The sequence below is a fragment of the Herpailurus yagouaroundi genome, unplaced genomic scaffold, assembly GCF_014898765.1.
Source record: "Herpailurus yagouaroundi ecotype Mexico unplaced genomic scaffold, PumYag 160, whole genome shotgun sequence".
Taxonomy (NCBI): Eukaryota; Metazoa; Chordata; class Mammalia; order Carnivora; family Felidae; genus Herpailurus; species Herpailurus yagouaroundi.
Window position 1 is genome coordinate 44,100,787 of NW_024412401.1, and position 12,145 is coordinate 44,112,931.

Below are 12,145 nucleotides of genomic sequence, written 5' to 3' on the forward strand. Positions count from 1 at the left end.
GACCTCTTCTGGGTAATCCGAGCAGATAGAGCTTGGACCAGCAGGTCAAAGCCATAGGGAGAGAGACTTTAGCTCATCCTAACAACAGTTCTTTCAACCAGCCAAACTCTTCAACAGATGGTCTTACGGCCTTGTCAGGAAGTGAGTTCCCCGTTGCTTGAGCTGTGCAAGCAGGGGCTGTGTGATTGTGGGTGGGGGGTTCTGGGGATGAGTAGAAGTATCAGATGTGGATTTGACCAGATGACCTGGAGCACCTGACCTTGAGATTCTTGGCCCCTTGTTTACAGGTCGTGCTGATAACCCCCCTTGTACATCAGTGCTTCTGCCGTGGTCCCAGCACCTCTGCCGGGAGCAGCCGTCTTCCCCCTCACAGCCCTGCAAGGTAGGTACAGCAGTGCAGATACCCCTGAGTCCTCCTAAGCCCAGCTCTGGCTGCCCAGGGGAGTCTGGAGGGGACAGTGGAAGCAGCCGCTGCTCACCACAGTGGATTCAAAGGGAGTCCCTGAGGTTTCTCTGGTAAAGCTCGGAGCACATTTCTGCCCATTGCCTCATTTGCTCCTCACCGGCGAGGGCGGGATCCTGTGGGGAAGAGACAAGGAAGGGCTGGGCCGGGCGCCGGGGCGCCTGGGCCCTATCCCGGCTGTGCTACTTCTCACAGTGTGGCTGGAGGAAAGTCGCTTTCCCTCTCAGGGCCTCTGTCAGCTTTTCCGTAAGAGGGTGGATTCCCTGGAGGTACAGGAATTCTCCCCGGAGGCTTTGGAGAGGTGAGAACATGCGGGGGCGTGGCTGCCAAGCCTCCAGCTTGTTGACCGTAAGAGGCGGACACAAGCTGTGTGAGTCACAGGGCAGGTGGATGAGTCATCCCCACCTGGGACAGCTGGCAGGGTGGGGCCCACCTGACTATCAGATTCACTGACCTCCCCCGTCCCCCCCCCCCCCCCGCCCGCCCCAGGAGGCTGCCGTGCAGAGTTCTGGGCTGGAAGCAAGAGACCCACTTCATGACCCAGCTTGGGCCTCCGTTTCTCCCCCCATAAAATGGGTGTATTGGTCTCCCACCCACCCACCTAACAAGGTTTTCATGAGGACTGTAGAAGCTTATAGATGCTAACGAGCTTTGTGAAATGGGAAGGATCACGGCTAGGGGGGAAGCCCAGCTTCCAATGCGGCAGGAGAGGTGAATTTCCAATAGCAACGGTCTGGAAAGCCTGGAAAACACCCGTCCAGCTTATGACATCACCCTTGGTGGCCAAAAGGAGAAGGGGCTGAATGACTCCAGGGTTTACTCATCTGCTGTGACCCAACTGGCTTTGGGTGGGGGGGGTGCAGGGACAGTCGTCACTGCTGTTCCTCTTTCCCAGAGCTTAGATACAACTGCCTTTTGATGGTCTCCTGAATGCTTTGTCCACGAAGCCTGGGATTGCTAGAAGGCCTGCTAGGCCCAGAGATGGGACTTGGCTCACTTCAGCTGCACCTTAAGGGTTCTGCAGAGGAAGGGCCAGCCCTGAGTCTGCCCAGAAAGGAGGGATCTGGGGCCTGTCTTGGTTCTGATGCTTCCGCTTTTGAAACTGAGGCCTGATAGCTCCCAAAACTGAATTGCCCCAAGTGATCTGTCACCAAAAAGAGTGTTAGGCCATGCCAGTGCCTTTGGCAACAGTGACAGAGGGACCTGTCTCCTGCTCTCCCCACTTCTGCAGACCGTGCAGGGCCAGACCGGCTCAGGCCCAGCTGCGTACCTGTTAACTAAGAGCTTTGCTACCCTGCCCCCTTCACTGCTGTCCCCTGGCAGTGTGCCCCCGCCTCATGCCCCCGTCTGCTGAACTCTGGTTCAGCCAGGGTGGCCCCAGTGACCTCCTACTTGTCAAAATCCGGTGGCACTTCTTCAGGTCTCCCCGTACCACCTCTCTGGTTACCTTCTTCCGGAAGCACTCCCTGCTTGTTGCTCCTGGGAGGCTGCCCCGCTCAGTTTATCTCCCTACTTCTCTGATCTTCTTAGTCGGGGCCCAGTTTTCCTGCATCCAATGTTCACCCGGATTCTAACCGCCTTCTGGTCTTGAGTTACGCATATAGGTTCATTTGTTCATTCACTCATTCATTCAACCGTGTGTGTGTCGACAGATGCTTGGCCCGGAACTGGTGTTGGAGAATCAGCAAAGAACAAGATTTTCCCATCCCTCATGGGCCGTACCGTCTTGGGTCTGATAGTCAGCCGTTACACACGTAACAGATCCAGCCTTTCTTCAGCTGAGGAGGAAGTGACAGGGGTTATGAGAGCGCATGGAGTTGGTGGGCGTGGTGGCATCTTGTCCGGACACATGACTGAGGCCTCCCCGAGAAAGCCCAGACCTGGACAGGGGGCCGCAGGTGGCTGCGTGAGCAGGGGAGGGAGCCGCCAGGCAGAGGGAATAGCGTTTGCATGTGGAGTCATTGAGGAACTGGAAGAAAGCCTGGCTGCAGAAGGAACTGGAGGCCAGGCAGCATCTGGGCATGCAGGCCCTCAAGGGCCAGAGTTTGGACTTTATCCTAAACCGCTGGGGCGCCACTGAAAGTTTTAAAGCAGGAGAGAGGACCTGCCCAGATTGCATGATTAGAAGGAGCCCTCGAAAGAGCTGGCTCCAGTTCCCACTCTGATGCATCCTGAGGGTGTAATTTTTGTCTCTTCCACAGCGTGGTGTCCTGACCCTGTGCCTCAGTCAAGGCTTTGAGGCTTGGTGTTGGTCTGTCCTGGGAAATGTGCCCTTTTCAGCATTCTCTCTGCTCTTTGCAACTTTTCATTTACCCAGCCAACCCTTGCTGAGCTTCTGTGCTACAGAGGGGAGGTGAATCGGACCCCACCCTGCACTTGGAGACCCAGATTTGCGGCGGCTGAGGCCCGGAGTGCACTGGGAGAAATGCCAGGGCCTCCAGGAGCAAGAGAGGGCTTCTCCTACTCTGTGCCAGGCACCGGGCTGAGGGGGCACTTGGACATTCTGGGCAAGGGACTCGTGTGGGCAACGGCCACCTGGAGCCACTGTGCGTAGGGACTAGTGAGCCGTGTAGCTCAAGCAGGAATGTGGGGCTGAGGTGGGGAGTGGCCGGAGGTACAGGGTCTCCGTCCTCTGGATGCCAGGGAGACGTGGACAGGTTTTGAGCTGAGGAGTGATTTGAACATTGGGATTTGAGAGCAGGTGAGAGGTGGGGAGGAGGGCAGACGGGAGGGGCAACATCGTAAACTGGTCGGAGAGAATGAGTGTCACTGGGCAAAGCCTTGTCACTCCCACGGTAAAACACTCTTCCCCTCTTTGTCCCCTGCCTTTGTTGGGTTATGTCCCTGTTGGTCGGCACTCCTGAGCCGCCGGCACCCATCTCACTGCGGCACCGAGTGTGGTTACATCCTGGGCTCCGGAGGCAACGGGTCTGAGCCTGAAACATCACTCTGGCCCCGACTTGCTAGTCACATCTCTTAATCCCTCAGCCTCAGTTGACTCCTCTGTGAGATGGGGAAAGGGGGTTGTTGAGGATTAACTGAGTGGGGAGTAAAGTTCCAAGCATATGCCTGGTGCACGCTGACAGCCTCTGTTATCTTACTTCCCTGTCGGTTGATAACAGCCCCGTCCATGTTGTAATCTGCCCCTTGGGGGGTCCTGTGTGGCCACAAATCTGTAATCATCCCACCAGCATCTTTATCTTATGGCTGAGGAATTTGGGGCCCAGAGAGAGATAGTGACTCATCTAAGGTCACCCAGCCTTTCAGTGACAGGGCAAAGACCTGTTCATTTCTCCCTTTTGCAATTCTCCTTTTTTTTTTAAATGCTGATAATTGAAAAAAATTCCCAAGTCAACTGGAGAAGAGGCAACAATGGGATGGGCATTTGGGTGGGTAGGGGGTCTCCCAGATATTTCCAGGGAGTATCCTGACTAGAAGGGCCCTAAGAAAATCATCCAACCACCCTAGTTATGTTTGGGGAAATTGAGGCCCAGAGAGAGGTAGTGGCTTGCTCAGGGCCCCCAGAGTAGGGAGCAGAGAAGGGGTCACAAGGGCCACTGCCAGGAATCAGCAGGAGTTGGGTGGGCTCTTCTCCCTAACCCACTGCCTCTTGTTTAAGAAAGTGAATTAAAGCATGAAACAATGGTTTCCTGAGGAAGTTTTGGGTTTTAATGTGCCAATGTGTCAAGGACCATTTCCGGAACTGCGTGTGCCCATGTGATGCCTGTGGAGTTGGGCCTGGCACAGCTATTTCAGACTAAGCCACGGGGTCCTATTTATAGGCCTGCGCGATTAGGTCGATGTGGTCGGGAGAGGCTCGCCTACCCTCTGCCCGGCCCGGCGATGGCCGAGGAAGAGGCCCTTGGGGGAGACTCTGACCCATGGGTGAGTGGCAAGGGATCTGGGGTGGTCCCCGAAGCCTGCTCAGAGGAGGGGCTCCAGGTAGGCCTCAGGGGAAGTCCTACTCCTGACCCCCCGTGTCAGCGGCCAGCCAGGCCCTCTGCAGAGATGACACCAGCTCTGATCCTGTTCTCCCTCCTGCCTGGGAGCAGGCCAGGACTCCTGGCACTCGGGCCCTTTCCCCAGCCATGCCCCTTGAGTGTTTGCCTTGCTCTGTGTGGGTCACACCTCCCAGCCTTTGCCTTTGCTGTTCCCTCCTCCTGACTTGCCTGGTGGTTCCCAGCTCCCAGAGACAAACCTCCCTCCGTTCTTCAAGGCTCTGCACAAACGTTCCTCCTCCTTGTCTGGTTAGGCCCTGAGTGCTCCCTGCCTTGTGCTCCCACTGCCCAGAGCCATTTGAGTGACTACCCAAGTTCCTGTGTGCTCCCCACGGGGCCGGGAGGTCCTGAAACAAGGCCTGACACAGAAAGGAGAGACGCGTTTGTAGCTGAGAACCTACCATGGCCTTTCACCTTATTTTTGTTGAGATGTGAACTGCATGCCAACACATGCAGGAGGTATGCTTTACAGGGGTGTAGGAGTGAGAGCAAGACTTCAGAGTTAGATAGCCCTAGATCCAGACCCTGCCCTGTACTTCCTAACTATGTGACCTGGGACTGAACCCCTCTGAGCCTTAGTTTCCCTGCCTGTAAAATGGGCATGATGCTAGCCATGGGTTTTGGGGAAGCATTACATAAGAAAAAGCTTACAAAAACTTATCATGTTGTGGGGTCCATAATAAGCTTCTACGTGCAGTAGTAGGTGCTATTTCCAGGTGCGGAAACTGAGGCTCAGAGCAGGGAAGTGCTTTCTGTAGGGTCCCACACAAGTCAGTGGCCAGTAGGAGAGACCAAGTCTTTGTGGGGTCCTGGTCTCTACCTCCACCCTGTGTTCTTCTCTCCTCCCTCTCTTAGCCTCCTGGGCTTATTCTGTTCCGCACATCAGGGGAGGCTTTGTTTGGGGATTGTTTTTCCTAAGAAGTTTCCTCTGTGGTGCCACAGGATGACTCAGACCCCTGAGTCACCAGGAGGCTGAGGGCCAGGGAGGAGGAGGGAAACAGAGAAAGGACAGGGAAGGGGGCCCCAATTTCAGCCCTGGCTTCCCCACTGCTTGATTGACTGGGTCTGACAAGTCCCCTCTCCCGCCTGTGAAAGAAGATGCTGGGCTTTGATGAGTGGCTCCCAGTCCAGGCTAAGTCTCAGAATCCCAGGTGCCTGGGCCCCACCCTGACCTACACACCCAGAGGCTGGGCGTGGGGCCTGGGAATCCACGGGTTCTGGAGCTCCCTAAGGGATTCTGCTGCACACCTGGGCTGCAGAGGTGTTTGGGAACCTCCCCGTTCAAGGCTATTCCCGGCTGGGCCTCAGAGAGGTTGCTTAGCCTCTGTGACCGTCTGTACTCACTTTTTTGCTGCACGTTTTGGCAGAATGTTGCATAGGAAGTGCATGAGCTTTAAAAAGAACAACAGTAACAACAACAGCAGCAGCAGCAGCTTTTTGGAAGTATAATTCCTGCAAGTTGTCAAAGTAATTTACATACACATAACTCACCGGTTCTAATGAATTCAGTGAATTGTAGTCAATTTACAGAGCTCGGTCACCATCACCACAATGCAGTTGGACAGTATTTTCATCACCCCTGATCATCCCTAAGTGATGCCTGTCTCCACACCCACCCCACTAGCCCACCACTGATCTACTTTCTGTCCCTTTGAGTGCCCAGACGTGTGTGCCCCTCCAGGTTCACTCTTTCTAGCTATGTGACCTCATGCAGATTACTGCCCCTCTCTGAGCCTTGGATGTCTCCTCCACAGGAGAGGGGATAATCCTATCCTTGTAGCTTATTGTTTGAATTTCGCTAATGTGGTGGAATGTCTGATGTGTCGTGTGAGCCAGACATGTGGGAGCCTGGCACGCAGTATACAGGGGGCAGTACAGGTACCTGGGTGTGCTTATAACAATGTTCACAAACATTGTGTTGACTCACTTTGTGCCACGTGCTGGGCTTAGCATTTTAAATGCATGATCTCTTTTCATGCCCGCCACAACTCTTACTAGGTGAGCGTTCGTATCATTTTTGTTTCATAGCCAAAGTTACTGAGGCACCGACTATGGAGGTAACTTCTCTCAAATAGGCAACAGTCAGAAGGGCTGGGAGTCTGGCCTCCTTAATCATTACACTAGAGATGGGAATCGCAGAGTGGGGGACACCTTTCACGGACTTAGCGCAAGGTTTGTGGCACACACTTTCAAGGGACAGGACCTGGTGTTTCGAAAGCTGGTATGTAGAGCAGAGGGCATCAGACAACTGTGTGACCTGGTGTATGGAGCATGATGTAAGGTGTAAGTGACATGGGACGCAGCGCATGGAACGCGCATCAGGGGGCGCACGCAGGACAAGGTATGAGGACCACAGGTCTGGTATGCGGCACAGAGAACATGGTGTACGGGGTGCTGGGACATAGGGCTTGAGACGTAGCAATGGAGCAGGCTCCTGGGTCACGGAGGGACCCTTTCCGTGTCAGTGCCTGGGGCTCCGGCACGAAGCAGCAGGAGCCAATTGTGTCTTCTCACAAAGGCCTGTCTGTTTTTTGCCTCCTCCTTCCTGTCTCTTTGGATGCCAGAGAGTGGGAGTGTCCGGGAGGAGTGGGGCCCAGGGTACCCCCTACCACCCTGTGAGCTCAGACAGGGGTCAAGGCTTGGGACCAAGTCCCCGGCTCAGAAAGAGCCTGCCGGGCCCCCGCTTCTTTCAGAGGCAGCTGTGAGCACCAACGTTGGCCGGGCCAGACCCCAGTGATTTTCCTCTAAGCCACCCTCCCTCCTGCTTCCCCCTCTGGCTGCTGCTGCTGCTGGCTGCAACCACGTCCGCATTCCGGGGATTTAGGAGAGAGCACGCACAGCTGCTGGGGCTGAGAAGCAGATAGCCACCAGCTGCTGTGGGAGGGCAAGGAGAGGCTGCAGGTGCCTGGAGGGTGGCTCCAGGCTAGCACTTCCCGAGCCCCCTGGCGCCTGGCGCTCACCGCCTTATCTTGTCTGGTCTGCACTGGAGCCCCAAAAGCCTGATGAGGAGCCCGAGGCTCCGAGAGGCAAGGTCACACAGAGGCAGAGGCAAGGTCACACAGAGGCAGAGGCAGAGCTGAGGCTAGACCCCAGCTCTTCTAGAGGCCGGACATTGGCATCTAGAGGCACGTTTAGGTGGCCCAGAGAGTGTTGCTGGAGGAGTCAGTGGGTGACGAGGCTGAAAGAGCATGGAGGGCCTGAAAGGCCACGCTTGGGGGTCCTGACTTCCAGTCCGCGCTGGGGGCCATGGAAGGGTCTTGAGTAAGCAGTGATGCGATCTCTATGGATAATGGCAGCGAGGAAGCTGGTGCAGTGGTTCCCGAGGACAGATGGAGACCCTGACCTAGCACAGTCCTGGGATGTGAGGTTGGGAAGTAGGGTGTGGGGTTGTGAGGCACAGAGTGTGTAGGGTGGAGCACGTCAGCTCTGGCTTCAGCCCTCCTGTCGTGTCTTGGTGGGATGACTGTGGTTAGGCCACAGTGTCACCGAGGGTTCCCCGAGCCCCCGGAGGGACAGATGCCTGCAGGGTGATGCTGGTCACTGGGCAGGTGCCTGGATGCAGGTGAAGCCCGGAGAGAAGACAGCACCCATTCCGGAGCCCGACTGTGCCGGCCGTTGGGTAGTATGTGCTGAATCTTGTTTAATTCTTCCAGCTGGTTGTGATTATTTTCTGGGCCGGAAAAGGAACAAAAGCATTCCACTATTATACCTCTGCTTATGTTTAAGAGGGGAGAGTACTTAAAAAAAAAAAAACAAAACCCACAAAACTATTACAATTAAAAGGATTAGTAGCAATAGGGGCGCCTGGGTGGCTTGGTCGGTTAAGTGTCCGACTTCAGCTCAGGTCATGATCTCATGGTCTGTGGGTTCAAGCCCCGCGTCGGGCTCTGTGCTGACGGCTCAGAGCCTGGAGCCTGTTTCGGATTCTGTGTCTCCCTCTCTCTCTGCCCCTCCCCTGTTCATGCTCTGTCTCTGTCTGTCTCAAAAATAAATAAACATTAAAAGGATTAGTAGCAACAAAAAATATCTTTGCATCTCTGGAAGTTCTATGGTGGGTAAAAGTTTGAGCTAAATTGCAAAGACTCTCTCATCATGCTATGGGCTTAGGAATTTTTCCATAACTGACTTTGACTAGGATCAGGTTTTGGCAAGCCTGTGAGATCATCTGACCACTCTGTGCTCAAGGACATAGGCTCAGAGAGGTTGAGTCACTTGCCCAGGGTCACCAGATAATGAGTGATAGGACTGGGATCAGATGGTGACTCCAGAGCCCTTGTTCTTCCTGGTGAGGGCAGACCAGAAGAGAGGGCAGGGTGTCATGAGGAGAGATTCATGGCGGCTGGAAGGCAAGGTGGGCTCTTTAGGTGCTGGCTGGAGGCCCTATCCTGAGATACCTCCCCATCCCTGGCATCAGCAACCATTCTGGGTCTCTGGGCCTTGGCTGGGCCCCCCGGCCCTCTCCTGTTTTGCATGGAAGGACACAGAGGTAGAGGTCGAGGGTGGATATGCGGCCGGTGAGCTGTGTGTATACAGGGCCTGGACATGGGCCGGGAGTTTGTCTTTGGATGTTACGGTTATTGAACACCTGCTGCATGCCAAGCCTGGTGCCAGGGGCTCCTTCAATCCTCCCAGACACTTTACAGGGTAGGAATCGTCACCCCATTTTATAGAGGAGGAAACTGAAGCACTGAAGAAAGGCCACGTTCCCAAGTGCCCTTGTGGTGGGGATCTGGGCTGTTCAGACTCACACTGCTCTGTTCAATATGAGGTTGTACAGTCTTCACCCTGCTGGTCATTCTTGGTGTCCTGAGCCCATGAGGGCTTGGCCTCCGCTCACGGACTCTGTCATCTCTCCTCTGCCCCACACCTGCCGCATTTGTGTTTCTTGAGAGTTCTGCCTGCAGGATGTAGACTGATACCCAGGTGGATAGGCTCGTGCTTCCTGCCTGAGCCCAGCGTGCGGAAGTCTTGGCCGTGGCTGGCTGTGCGGGGCTCAGGGACAAAGAAGGGCTTTGTTTGGAGCCTGCAGCAGAAGGGACATGTCACTATCTTCTGATGTCCTGTTGTCATTGTTCCCAGCATGATTATTAGCCTAGGGAGCTTCTAACGTGTCTGGTGGATCGTGGTGAAAGATCAACTTGACCCGCAGACTTGGCCAAATGCACAAACATTATTTGCCTTTGCCGTTTCTTTCAGAATCCTAGATCCCAGGGCCCAAAGGGTCCTTAGAGATGAGTTGGTTCATTTGTCACCTGAGTCCCCTTGGCTGGGTCACCACCGGGCGGCTCATTACTTCTCCAGAAGAGGAGGAAAGAAAGTGGCGTTTTTGAACATGAGTTTTATGCTGGGCATGGTCTTAGAATCTTCCACATTTATGCTCGCATTCAGTCCCCTCCACTTGCCTTTGAGAAAGGTATTTTTACCCCAATTTTATACATAAGGAACTTCAGTCTCAGAGAGATACCTACCCATGCCACCAGCACACAATGACCAAAGTGTTTTTTAATAGCTGCCTACTGTATGCCCAACACATCGCTCAGCCTCGAGTGTATCTTACCTTACTGAATTCTCACAGCAACCCTAGGAAGGAGGTATTATAGTCCCCATTTTACAGATGAGGAAATTGAGGCCCGGAGAGCAGAAGCTATTCATTCGCTCAAAGGCACACAGCTAGGAAGTGCTAGGTCAGGGATCCAAACCCAGATTTTCCTGGCAGGTGCTCTTTCCACAATTATGCACATGGTTCTTCTCCCTCTTGGAAAGCCCTTCCTCTGTGGAGCAGGGGGCTGCCTCCCATGGCTTCTGCTCATTCTAGCTCTGGTTTGGGCCTCACAGGCCCTGCCTCCCCAGAGGTTTGCAGATGGAGACCGTGTCTGTGTCTTCTACTGGGCCCCATGGCTACAATGCCTGCAGTTGGGCCCTCTTTGTCCTGCTGCACATTTGTGTCTGTGCCCGGGTCTCCCCTATTGGTGGGCTGTGGAGTGCCAAAGGGGCTGGGATACGGTTTTTGTCACTGTTTACAACCCCAGCCGCTGGCCTGCCAGGCCTCCCAGGGCCAGCTCCTCCCCTGGGGAAGGGGAGACAGACTGAGAAGTGGACCCTGGCAGGAAGGATGCTGGGCCACGGCCGGGGCCAAATCTGGCTGCTTCCAGGGCACGGGGTCAGGAAGTGGTGCGGCCAGGCCCCCTCTAAATGTCCCGTCTTGGTTCTCAGCACTAGGTGGGGTTACCTCCGGAAGCTGGAAAAGGGCCAGTGGCTTCAGTCCCTGAGATCGTTGGTCTCTTGGAGGTGGCGTCAGCCAAGCCCTACTGGCCGTCTCCCCAACAGCTGTCCACACCCGTGGTAGACTGGGCCAAGGCAGAGGTTCAGCTGGTTCTTCCAGGGAGCTCTATCCTGTCACGGGCTCAGGCTTCAGCTCTGGACCTGGGAGTCGAGAGCTGGGTTCTATGTCTGCCCTGCCAGGTACTTGCTGTGTGACTCTGAGAAGTGACAGTCTTGTCCTTGGAGTCATTGTCTACGAAGAGTATGGACTAGTGAACATGGCTGCTCACGAGTCCTTCTGCGTAACTCACGCCAGCATTCTGGCTCCAGAGCTCCCAACCATTCTTAACCGGGCCTCCCTATCCCTATTTACAGACCCAAGGCTCAGAGGGAAAGTAACCTTTCCCAGGTCACACAGCTCAACTCAAGAGGCTGTCAAACCTGTCAGCTTTCTCCTGCACCGCACCCCCACACTGCTCGCACATGTTGTCTCCATGCTGAACAGAGGCCTCTGTGCAAAGAAACCAGGCAGTTCAGGGAGAAGGATGCTGACTTTGCGGGGGGCTCTTCCTGTGTGTCAGGCCTCTGGGCTTCCTCGACTCTCTGTGAGCCAGGTGTTATCCTCCCATTTTATAGATAAGGAAGCTGAGGCCCTAATCACAGGAGCTGAGTTTCCCAGGTTCTGAAACGCGTGTTCTTTCAAGGCCACAGGCTCCCCACACCTCACGGAGGCCCTGCTCAGTTTCACTGGGTTTTATAACTGGCCTCTCTGTTTACTGACTATTGTCCCAATTAGCAAAATCCTGGGCCAGAGGGGTGGGTGTTCCCAGGAGGACCCAGAGAACAGCAGTGAGCCAGAAAGCAAACAAGCTCCAAGTGAGGGCTTCCCAGGAGTGGCCGGCTGCCTGAGAAATCAAGAACAACAGTGTTTGGGGTGAAGAGAAAAGAACAGGGTGGCGTCTTCCAGGCCCGGCCAAGGCCTTTTGTACACAGTGGCCGGGGGCGGAGGGCGAGGCTGCCTCCTCCAGTCTCTGGTAGCTGCCCTGGGAGGCCCAGAGAGACAGGAAGACCAGCTTGAGGTCACACAGGGAGCAGGGCCAAGCTAGTTGAGGGGGGTCTAGTGACAGGGGAGGGACATGGTTGTATAACTCCTTCCTGTGGAAGACACTGAAAAGCTGCCTACTATGTGCACGGCTCCGGGCAGGAACCAGGAACACCCAAGATCAAAGGTCAAAGGGACGTGTGAGTTCCAGAGGAGAGCAGGGACTAGGACATGTGCTCTCCGGACAAGTGGTGGCAGAGCCAGGCTACCTCCCGAGTCAGAGAAACCAGGCCCGACCCGAGTGTCTATGAGTGGCAGAGTCTGTCTGCTCAGTGGCCACAGCCCGGGGGTCTTCCTAGGACATGCCTTTGTCCTGGGTAC

At 55.1% G+C, this 12,145-nt stretch overlaps 1 protein-coding gene across 3 annotated transcripts in view; it reads left to right on the forward strand.

Annotated features, from left to right (window-relative positions):
• Positions 1-287: 287 nt before the first annotated feature.
• Positions 288-12,145, forward strand: part of GSN (gelsolin) — a 44,224-nt gene continuing 32,366 nt past the window's right edge. For 2 of the 3 annotated variants that reach the window (XM_040482159.1, XM_040482164.1), the window contains exon 1: positions 288-382. The gene's annotated coding sequence lies outside the window, so the exon portion shown is untranslated. Of the gene's footprint in view, positions 383-4,324; positions 4,349-12,145 lie in introns of those variants that run through there. The other variant, XM_040482160.1, reaches the window with a different exon arrangement.